We start from the raw sequence: 11,008 nt of genomic DNA on the forward strand, positions 1-11,008 counted from the left end.
GCTCGGTGGTGTCTGGCCAGGCTGCTTCTGCAGGGAGCAGAACTGCACTACAGAGCAAAGTACATTTTGGGGTACTGGTGATTAAAGATTGTGTAATGAAAAGGTGAAGATACTAGCTTTGAAACCGATCAAAAGAATGAACATTGTCCAGAAAGCTCATCTGAAAGGTTTTTTTAAATTAGAAACTGTCAAAATATTTATGTATTCAGGAATGTCATTTTGTCTGCTAAAAGGCACCGAAATGAATGCAACCAAAACACTGTGTGTATGTATATAAATATATACTAGGAAAATATATTTAAAATATCACCTAGGGTGAAAATCAATAAAGTTCATAGAAAGCCTGTACCTTTTCATGCATTTTCTGTATGTTATATATAATAACCTGTATGTTATATATAATAACCTAATAAAGATTTCATTCACAGAGTAGAAAAAGAAAAGCTTATTCTTAGACTTTTAGCTAGGTTATTTGTAAAAATCCTTATAGTTTAATTAAACTTTTAATGTCACTCGATATATAAGTTGCTTTGCAAATACTAACCCACATAAGCATATGCCAGAGGTAGCTCCCCATGCAGTTTCATTGCGATATACTTTACTGCACTTCCTGATACAAACTGCTCTGCACTCTCTCTCACTCTTTCTTCAATATTTACCACATTTACATGTTAGTAGTACAGCAGGTGTCAGTACACTAAAGGATGAAGTGGTTTGTATTTTTTTTTTTTCACTTAACTCAGCTGTGTTGGGTAATCCTGGATATACAATCATTTGATTCACTGCAAAACCACACTGAAAATGCTAATTACTGTGCAATTAAAAAATATCTACATGATACAACAGGGTAAACTATCCCATTTCTGCCCTGGAAAATCAAGATTGCCAAAGAGAATATATCTAGGCAAGTCTCCAGAATAACAAAGTTGTGGGTTTATTTGGATTTTTAAACACGTGATTCCTTCTTTGGGGACAGGAGTGGTTGGGGAGTGGCCGAGTTCTTTCATGAGCAAGAAGCAGAACTCAGCTTGGGTTTGTACAGCTGTCAGTGAAACGAGGCTTCTGGGTGCTCTTTTAATGTAAGCAATTAATAAGTGGGAATGCAGCTGCAAAACGCATTAGCCAGGTATTCTAATACAATTTCCATAGTACCGCAAAATTAATATTTGTGACCACTTGACATTTCTTATGCAATTTTTTTTCATAGGTCAGCAGACGTCTCCAGCCTTGCCAAAAGGACGAAGTGCACCACAGGAGAAAGCCTGCAGACTTTGCACCCAGTGTGCATGCTGGGAACCATCATCCCTCTGGGTTTGTACGATCTGGAATGCCTTCATAAAACGCGGCCAGAGCAGATGCAAGTTCTTGGTCGGAACTCAGGCACTGTGACTGTTGGTTTTGGTGGACAGAAGAAGAAGTCCCCTTGCACATTCACTTGTAAGTGTCAAGAGACTTCTAAAAGCCTGCATGTAGGTCTCTGCCAGGGCCAAGCATTGTTGCTGTTCTGGAACAGGCTGTGGCATCCACTGAAACCTGCGCCTGCACTGAACCCTGTCCAGCCCTGTTGGCATGCTCTCCAGCTTGTCAGTGCCGGGGACTCCAAATGGGCACATGGGCCTGGTGTGACAGTCCCCGTACCTTTCCAGAACTAGAGTAATTTAAACCTCCTAATGGTCCCTGGCAGGCAGCCCACCACGTCACATGCCTGCAAACTGCTTCGCTGTGCCAGTCCGTCCACAACTGTGGAGGAAGATGAGGTTATGGGGCCCAGCTGCTGGAGAGCAGCACCGCTTCCTGACTTAAAGCATAGTTATTTCCTAATCCGGTTCTGTCACTATGATCCAGGCTAATTTGCACACTTTTAACAGCAGGAATTTTCTATTTGGGATCACTGTGGCATCATGTGCTTAAGGAGCAGCTCCACATGCAATTATGCTGGGAGGTCTGAGGGACAACAGCAACCTTTGCTCAGGGCAGACTGGGGAGCTTCTCAGGGCAGGCAGGCTGCAGTGCAGCCCCCACCACGGAGTGGTGGTCTAGAGACAGCTCTCTAGACCCAGATCCACACCATGAATGTTCACTGCAGCCTCAGCTGGCACCCCTCTGGTGAATAACCGGGTCAGTTAGCTTCCACGGAATAATTAATCTGCCTTTTTTACAGCAAATCCCAGCTGCCACCAGTGAGTGCTGACTGTGGCATTGGGATCTGGGCATGCACCAGAGGCGCTCCTTGTAGGAACAAGCTATCCTGCAGAGATGTAACAATCAACAGCAGCTCATTCACTTTAGGGTGTGGAAGGTCACTTCCATGGCAGTAGCTCTGGATATGCAATTTTCATTACCTCTGGGCCCCTCTCTCATTTCAGCAACGGGTGGGCATTGCCCTCTGGCAGCCCTACCTTCTGGCAGTGCCTGGCACCCACCAACCGGGGTTACCGCAGCTCGGAGCTGGCAAGCACCTTGAAGCACTGCCGTCAGGAAGCATGCAAAGCCATCTGCTGCCCAGTGTCCCCTGGAGCTGTTGGCCTTTAGTGACATCCTGAGCATCATAACTGTATTCTGGAGAAACAGCAATCACAGCAGCTATTCCTGGGTACTGTGGGGACACTGGTCTTCACCCTGCCGTCTGTGGGAGGAGCAATCACTGCCACCGTGGTGCCATTGCTCCACCATGCTGTGGGAACTTCCAGCAGGGGCAATTCATCGTTCACAGCCATGTCAGCCATGTGCACAATGCCCTTGTGTTTCTGGTCAACATCCCAGTCATGATCTTGGTTACGACTGATCTCTGTGGTGGAGACAGCACCCGTGCAGAGTTTTCAGGTCATATATCCCAGCTGTTCCTGGCTCTGAGTAGCTGAGGGCCTGCAGGTGGTACCTCTGAGATGGTTTGTTGCCAGCACAGAAGACATTATTTGGATGCCCAGGGCCTGCTGTATGCCTGGGGATAGTGGGGAAGCCTTTAGCCTACCTGTTCAGGTCCATGTGTAGAGCATGGCACCAGCCCACGAAAGCTCCCATCACGGAAAGATCATCTCTGTGCTGGTCAGAGAGTCATGCCCCTTATCCCCCCAGATACCATCTCTGCTTTGGTTTGACCCTCAGGTCACCCCCTTTGTGGGACCCTCAGGTCCTCTCTCTTTTAATTCACCACCTAGCTTCTTTACAGAGTTTTCTCATTGCTCTTACCTCAGCAGCCTCTGCACACCGGACTCCTCTGTGCCTGTGAGAGCAGGCAGCAGTCTGGTTGTCCAGGCAGTCCAGGCCAGGATTCCTCACCCCTGTGGGGCATGAAAAATAAGTTTTCTGTCTGAAAGCAGAATAATTCCCCACACCGGACCACCTTTCTGCTTTCTTCCCTCTCTCTGAAAGCAGGGGATGGTGTCCTCTAGTGCTCTGCTAAGAGCCCGCTGCAGGTCCCCTGCACAAATGCTTGAGTGGGTGCACAGACATGTCCTGGCCAGGTTTCGCGGTCCTGCAGCTCTGCCTGCTCTGTCTCAGCAGAAGTAGGAGCAGACCACCGCAGGATGCAGGATGCAGATAACTGTGATTTGTCTGTGGTTGCAGTTAGCTAACTGGGACATTACAGGATGTAGCAGTAGGTGCTGGGCTAATCTCTCTAGTACAAGCTGTTGCAACTACTGCTTTCTCCTTGCCTCCTGCTATCTGACACTGAACGTTGCTGTTGCACCTAGCAGTTTTATAGGAGCTACATGAACTACATGGGGCAACAGTGTGTGACTGTGTAACACACCGTCACAGAAACAGAATGTCAGTTTTGCTCTGCAGCCCAAATTCACTTCAATTCGCTTTAATGCATTTCCCTCCCCCGTCTCTTGGATGAAGGTAAAAGGGCAGGACAGCTTATTGCATCAGGTGCACGAAGACAGATCAGATACAAACTAAGCAGCATGTAGAACATTGATGGGGATTACTTCACAGAGACTAAATATTTTCTGAAGAAAAAAGGAGTGGGTAAGGAAAAATGTGGTTAGAACAAGCTAGATAAAACATATGTGTGCTTTCTTACATTTTTTTCAGTATAAGCCTGGTCTCTGACTGGCACACTTATACTGTGCAAAAGAATACTGTGTGAACGATTGCAAACAGCACTGGGAGAATAGTTTAAAGTTAATGTTTGTTCCATTCAGGTCACGGTTTATTAGCAATGGCAGGTGTGTTAGTGTCTGCCAGCCACTGGATGGCATTAGTGGTCCAGGCTTTGTTTGACAGACTCCACTTTCCACAGTACTTGGGACTTTTCATTTGCTAAAATACTGGAAAACTTCATAGTAGCTAGAAAAAGAAGTAAGATCACCCGGCACGTTGGTTATTTTATACATAAACACGACTGCCTTTGCCTTCTCTCACGTGAATTTTACTATTTTCGTTCTTCTTTAGGAAATACAGAGGTGAGAGAAGAAATTCCTGCTGCACCTTATAAACCATCAGACTCACCAGCAGCTTTCCTGAAATGGCCACTGACCTTCTGCAGCCCACCTCATCTCATTTTTGAGGACTTGATTTTTAGCAGTGTTGAGTTCAGGCTGCTCAGTTGAACCAGCATGGAGCCAGTTGCTGGTGTCAGCAGGCCCTGGGACACTAGCTCTTCAGAGAAAGTCCTCTGCGGGCAACCCCTGCACCTGTCTGAAAGGCATTCGGATCTGGGGACTGTGAGAAACCGAAGCCCAGCTGAGCCAGACAAGGTTCTATAAAATAAGCTTCATTCCCCGTTGGTGCATAGATCAGTCCATTTCAATTAAAACAGGAGCTAAAAGGAACATTTTGAGACAATGGTCCTTGCTCCGTTAAACAAGAACTGTTGCGGTAGGCCCCTTATGGTCCTTCTCCCAGTGTACCCCTTTGACCACCCAACACGCTTCGTTTCTAATCCAGCTTTATACAGATTCCAGCTTCAGGCCATCAGTCTGAAAAAAGCAGGACTTGGCTAAGACCTAATAGTCTGTTGGATATTCTTGATAACGTTGAGATTTGCGGGTGAGGGGACTAAGGAAGCAGAGGGAAGAAATGATGTAGGCTTGTCAGGTCACCAAAAATAAATCTGCCCTTTTAAAATTAGGTTTGTAATTTGGAAACTTTGATGAATCTTTGGCTGTGTGACAATATAAACTGTGGGGGAAAAAATTTCCTTCCTTATCTCGCAGTGCCTGGGGAGGATACCTGATAGTTTTCTGGAAGAGAGAATCTGTCTCACAAGGGTTGAAAACAACTAGTCTGAAAAGAGATCAGAAAGCCTTCATGTTTGTACAAATGATTGCTCTAATTCCTCTGGGGACACAGGACAGCTTTATATGGCATCTTACATCAGAATGTAACAAAACTAAGGGGCATAAGGATGTGCTTGCAGGGGGAAAGAAACCATCCATTGCAGAACGTGCAACCAGTCTGTCATGTTCACATGGTCTGTCTGGGGAAAAAGGATTTTAAAGTGGATGGCACAGAGATACTTTGTGAATTTTCTATTATTGCAATAATCATGTAATGTCAGCCGCTTCAGTAAAACTGGCAGGGTGCGATCTCTTGCCCTTTGGAAATACACAGGACCTCACCAGGACAGCAGGAAGCGGGGAACGTAGCAACTCCACGAAACAGAAACCCCCGTGTATGCATGGGATGGGAACACTGATTTAGGCAACACCTGACTCCTCCAACATACCATTCCCTGATTACACAGACCACCAAACAACTCACCTTGCTTCAAAAATGAGAGCAAAATACCGAGGACATAGATGAGCTAATCTCACAACACAATTTAGTAACAGAAGGGTGCAGGGGCAGTGCTGGCACTCATTTAACATTGCTGGGGCTGAATCCCATGAGGACCCTCCAAGCTTTTTTCCTCCCCCTCTCCCTTCACTCACACAAACCCTGCAAGAGCAGTGCTTATGGCTGGTCATATGTACGGTGCTTGGCACAGAGCCATTTTGTTCCCCCCACTTCCAGCACAGACACGGTTTGTCCGTGTAGGCAGAAAAAACCAAACATCTGTCACGGAGAAGCCATTTGCTGGAATCAGAGGGTAGAGTGACTTATTACCTGCATTAGCCTGACAGGGTTGAGTTATGGGAGGACAGCAAAAGCACTTGTGTAAATAGAAATAATGGAACTAATAAACACAAATCAATAGGCACATGTGTTCAGCAGCACCTAATGCCCTCTGGTCCCCTCTGAGGTGGTATCTAACATCCATCACAGCAGGCAAGGGTAGGATGGATGGGTATCTCTCAGCCCAGCCGGTTCTGGACTCCTGAGCTGCCCAAGACTGTACCAGCAAACTGCTTACATCAAAGCATGTCAGAGGACAGAGCATGTCCAAGCAGTAAACTCAGCAAAGCCAGAACTCACAAAAGTCAAGGGGTTGTTTAAAACTGTCCCATCTTAACATCATCCTGGAGGATGCAACTCCAGAGAAGCTAACTTGGAGTCTGGTTTCACCTGCTTTCTGCTTTTTCCTCCAAGTCTTACAGCACATATTCTGGCTTGTGAAAGTCCTTCCAGGGTAGCACTTTTGTCCCTAGCTCCTCAAGAAGACAGAAGGTGTGTCTACACTTGCTGAGTAGGGGAGGACCAGGGAGTAAGTTCAAGGACTGGATTCATAATTACCTGCACTGAGTAATTATTGTGTCAATGTTTTAGATCATTTCATTAGCCCTCCCAAGGTACATGTGCAAACAGAGCAGGCTAGCCCATAGCCATCCATGGGGATGTGCTGTTCAGCTGCTAAGCTGGGAATCAATCCTTGCTCTTCTTCCATCCAGCAGCACAAACATAGCCCAAGGTGGCAGCGAAGACCTTCCTCCCTTCAGGGGCTGGAGCCATCCGTGCAGTGGTTGTGGTGGGTTGTCCTGGCACTGAGACATGACACAAGTCAAAGTCTCTGCTACAAGGTCAGAGCAGCAGTTCTCTTTCAAGTCCCTATAAACCATAATATCTTCTCTCCTCCTGTCAGCACATGCTCAAAGCTGAGTTAGCAATAGGGAAACAGCTTGGTGCTTTCCCACAGTGGCCAAGAGTCACCAGTTTAGGTGAGACACATATGCAAGGAGTTGTCTCTTCTGTCACCTCATCCTTCACTCTCCAGCGCATATGAACCTTATCTCACATCCATTTCAAGACCATGTCCTTCTAAAGGAACTACTATAGGTGTGCATGCCTGGGCCAACTGCTTAAAGCATGTGGTATCTGATCTGCCCAACCACTTGTTAACCTGTGTCTTAAACTGTGGTAGGAGAATCCATGTTCTTGGCTGACCTTAGAAAGTGCCATGAAAAACAATAGTGTTATACCAGGGATGCTTGGGCACCACAGCAGGAGTAAAAATGACACAGGTTTGCACTATCTGATTAATTTGTATATTTTGAGAAAAGATGGTGACCCCATCAGCAGCTACCTACAGAAGCAATGATGCTAAGCGTGGCTTAAAAATATAGAAAATATTGAAGGGAAGCTCAATGAGCTGCCCCCTGTGCCCCTCACTCTCCCCCCAGTTCCTGCTGTCCTTCCCCACTCACACCTATATGCATTTAGCAGAAGATGTGTGGTCCGTAGCAACTCTGAGCACTGTGTTTGCTCTCCGTACTGTCATCTCCAAAGGACCAGGTTGCTGGGAATGTTCCCCATTGCTTTCCTCCCCAGGGCAAGGACAGCTTGGGCAGGCCATGCTCTAACCCACTGCTAAATTAAAGTTCACTCTCCTCTGGCTTTAATATTTCAAATGAATTATTCAAAAAGTCTGCAGGCACAATCACCTTTTCATAAGGAGTAGGTAATCAGGAAAACATTAATATTTGAGGAAGAAAATGTCCAGGCTAATGATTTAGACAGAAAGGGCAGGGTTACTCTCTCCCATGCCTTTTTATAAGCAGCTGTGTGCCTCCTTAGATCTCACTGTATTAGAATTGTTGAACCATTTAGGTTGGAAAAGACCTTTATGATCATTGAGTCCAACCATTAACCTAGCACTGCCAAGTCTAGCACTAAACCATGTCCCTAAGTGCCACATCTACACATCTTTTAAATACCTTCAGGAATGGTGACTCAACCACTGGGCAGACTGTTCCGATGCTTCACAACCCTTTCAGTGAAGCAATTTTTCCTAAAATCCAATCTAAACCTCCCCTGGCACAACTTGAGGCCATTTCCTCTTGCCCTATCCCTCGGTACTTGGGAGAGGAGACCAACACCCACCTCACCATAACCTCCTGTCAGGTAGTTGTAGAGAGCGATAAGGTCTCCCCTGAGCATCCTCCTCTCCAGGCTGAACAACCCCAGCTCCCTCAGCCGCTCCTCATAAGCCTTGTGCTCCAGACCCTTCCCCAGCTGCGTTGCCCGTCTCTGGACACGCTCCAGCCCCTCAGTGTCTTTCCTGCAGTGAGGGGCCCGACACTGCACACGGCATTCCAGCTGCGGCCTCACTGGTGCCCAGTGCAGGGGGATGGTCACTGCCCTCGTCCTGCTGGCCACGCTGTTTGGGTACAAGCCAGGATGCTGTTGGCCTTCTGGGCCACCTGGGCACACTGCTGGCTCATGTTCAACCAGCCATTCACCAGCACCCCCAGGGCCTTTTCTCCAGGCAGCTTCCCAGCCCCAAGCCTGTAGCGCTGTGTGCGGGTTTTGTGACCCAAGTGCAGGACCCGGCACTGAGCCTTGTTGGACCTCATACAACTGGTCTTGGTCCGTCGATCCAGCCTGTCCAGACCCCTCTGCAGAGCCTTCCTACCCTCAAGCAGATCAACACTCCTGCCCAGCTTGGTGTTGCCTGCAAAGTTACTGAGGGTGCACTCGATCCCCTCATCCAGATCATTGATAAAGATATTAAACAGGACTGGCCCCAGTACTGAGCCCTGAGCCTCCAGCTGGATGTAACCCCACCCAGCCCCATTCTTTGGGCTTGACCATCCAGCCAGCTTTTTCCCCAGCACAGAGTGCACCCATCCAAGCCATGAGCAGCCAGTTTCTCCAGCAGAATGCTGTGGGAGATGGTGTCAAAGGCTTTGCTAAGGTCCTGGTAGACATCACCCACAGCCTTCCCCTCATCCACTAAGTGAGTCACCTTGTCATTGAAGGAGATCAGGTTTGTCAAGCAGGACCTGCCCTTCGCAACCCCATGCTGGCTGGGCCTGATCCCCTGGTTGTTCTGTTTGTGCTGTGTGATGGCACTCAGGATGATCTGCTCCATAACGTTCCCTGGCACCAAAGTCAGGCTGACAGGTCTGTACCCCCCGAATCCTCCTTCCTGCCATTCTTGTAGATGGCTGTCACGCTGGCTAACCTCCAGTCAACTGGGACCTCCCCGGTGAGCCAGGACTGATGATAGATGATGGAAAGTGGCTCAGTGAGCACTTCCACCAGCTCCCCCAGTACCATCGGGTGGATCCCATCTGGCCCCACAGACTTGTGTGGTCTAAGTGGTGCAGCAGGTCACTGACCATTTCCCCTTGGATTATGGGGGCTTCAATCTCCTCCCCATCCCTGTCTTCCAGCTCAGGGGGCTGAGCACCCAGAGAACAACTGGTCTTACGGTTAAAGACTGAGGCAAAGAAGGCATGAAGTACCTCAGCCTTTTCCTCAGTCTTTGTCACTATGTTTCCCTCCCTGCCGCATCCAGTGAAGGATGGAGATTCTCCTTAGCCCTCCTTTTGTTGCTAATGTATTCATAGAAATATTTTTTATTGCAAGACTGGTTGTATCCCTTTCCCCCTTCAAATCTAGTTTAAAGCTCTTTCAGTGAGCCCTGCTAACTCCTGTGCAAAGACCCTTTTCCCCCTTTGAGACAGGTGTACCCTATCTGTCACCAGCAGGCCCGGTGTTGTGTGAACCAGCCCATGATCAAAAACCCAAAATTCTGCTGGTGACGCCAGGCTCAGAGCCAGGTGTTGATCCGCTGGCTCCTCTTGTTTCTTCCTTCATCATTCCCTGCAGCTGGAAGGAAAGCAGGGAACACTACTTGTGCTCCTAGTCCTTTAAGCAGTCATCCTAAAGCCCTGAAGTCTCTCTTGGTTGCCCAGGTAGGTCCTGAGACATTGTGGGGTAAACTACGACTAATTCTCCAGATATATGCTTGGGCTGTAAGTTTGCCTCAAAAAGGTAAATTGATTCGACATCACTGGGGACAGAAGGCTTGAAGGTTTGTGTGAGGCTTGCTGCACCCTGCTTACCCTCAAGCAGTGCGGCTGCCTGCCCCTTTCCCCTGTTCTGCCAGCACGTTTCCCCAGGTAGCCCTTTCAGAAGACAGGACAGCAGGCAAGTCCAATGGACTGCAAAGCTACATCCGTAAGTGTTGCTCTGGGAGTATGTTCCTGCAAATCTCCATGCTGCTCAGAGTCAGCTTTTGCAATCAGCAAAACACATTACGAAGAGCTGTGCTGAATGCTCCCCGCAGGCGAGCGCCCCGCTGCTGGGGCACACGAGCTCGGAGCACACAAGTTGAAATCATCTCCCCACACAGCCAGGGCTGAGGCGTGCCCAGCTTTAACCAAGTCCACCCAGGGAAGGTCACAAGGCCAGGCGTGCAGCCACCCAGAACTCAGCATAACAAACCATGCACAGGGCAAGCTTATAACGGTCTGTGCCAAGGCCAGGACCACCACGTCCCCATGGTTATCAGTGTCCAAGTTCATCAGATGAACACAAAAGTGGTGGTGCTTACCTGCTGCAAGGAAGCCATCTGATGGCAACACTGCCCCCCAGGTCACGTCTCGGTCCTTGTCCTCCCATGCTCTGGGGGGACTTTTAAGCTGTGCCCTTTCTCCCCCAGGGCTTTGTGCCTGACTAAGGTGCTGATGGGCAGCCTCCAGCTCTGCATGGTTGATTGCTACTTGCTTGCCCCTCATCATGCTCGTCTGGCATGGGGGCAGCCGGCCTGCAGCAGCTGCCCCTCTCCTTGCACTGGGGAGCAAGGTGAGACACCTTATCGATCCACCACTCAGGCTGTAAGGGGAAATACGGTCCTGTAGCACGAGCCAACGTTCATTTAAGTTTTAAATGC

The 11,008-nt window shown here is 48.4% G+C and overlaps 1 long non-coding RNA gene across 1 annotated transcript; it reads left to right on the forward strand.

The window, feature by feature from the left end:
* Window positions 1-998: 998 nt before the first annotated feature.
* Window positions 999-5,127, forward strand: LOC121083541. The gene is made up of 3 exons (XR_005826403.1): window positions 999-1,126; window positions 1,208-1,437; window positions 4,402-5,127. It is a non-coding gene; the product is annotated as an uncharacterized LOC121083541 (long non-coding RNA).
* Window positions 5,128-11,008: the final 5,881 nt, after the last annotated feature.

The sequence above is a fragment of the Falco naumanni genome, chromosome 2, assembly GCF_017639655.2.
Source record: "Falco naumanni isolate bFalNau1 chromosome 2, bFalNau1.pat, whole genome shotgun sequence".
NCBI lineage: Eukaryota > Metazoa > Chordata > Aves > Falconiformes > Falconidae > Falco > Falco naumanni.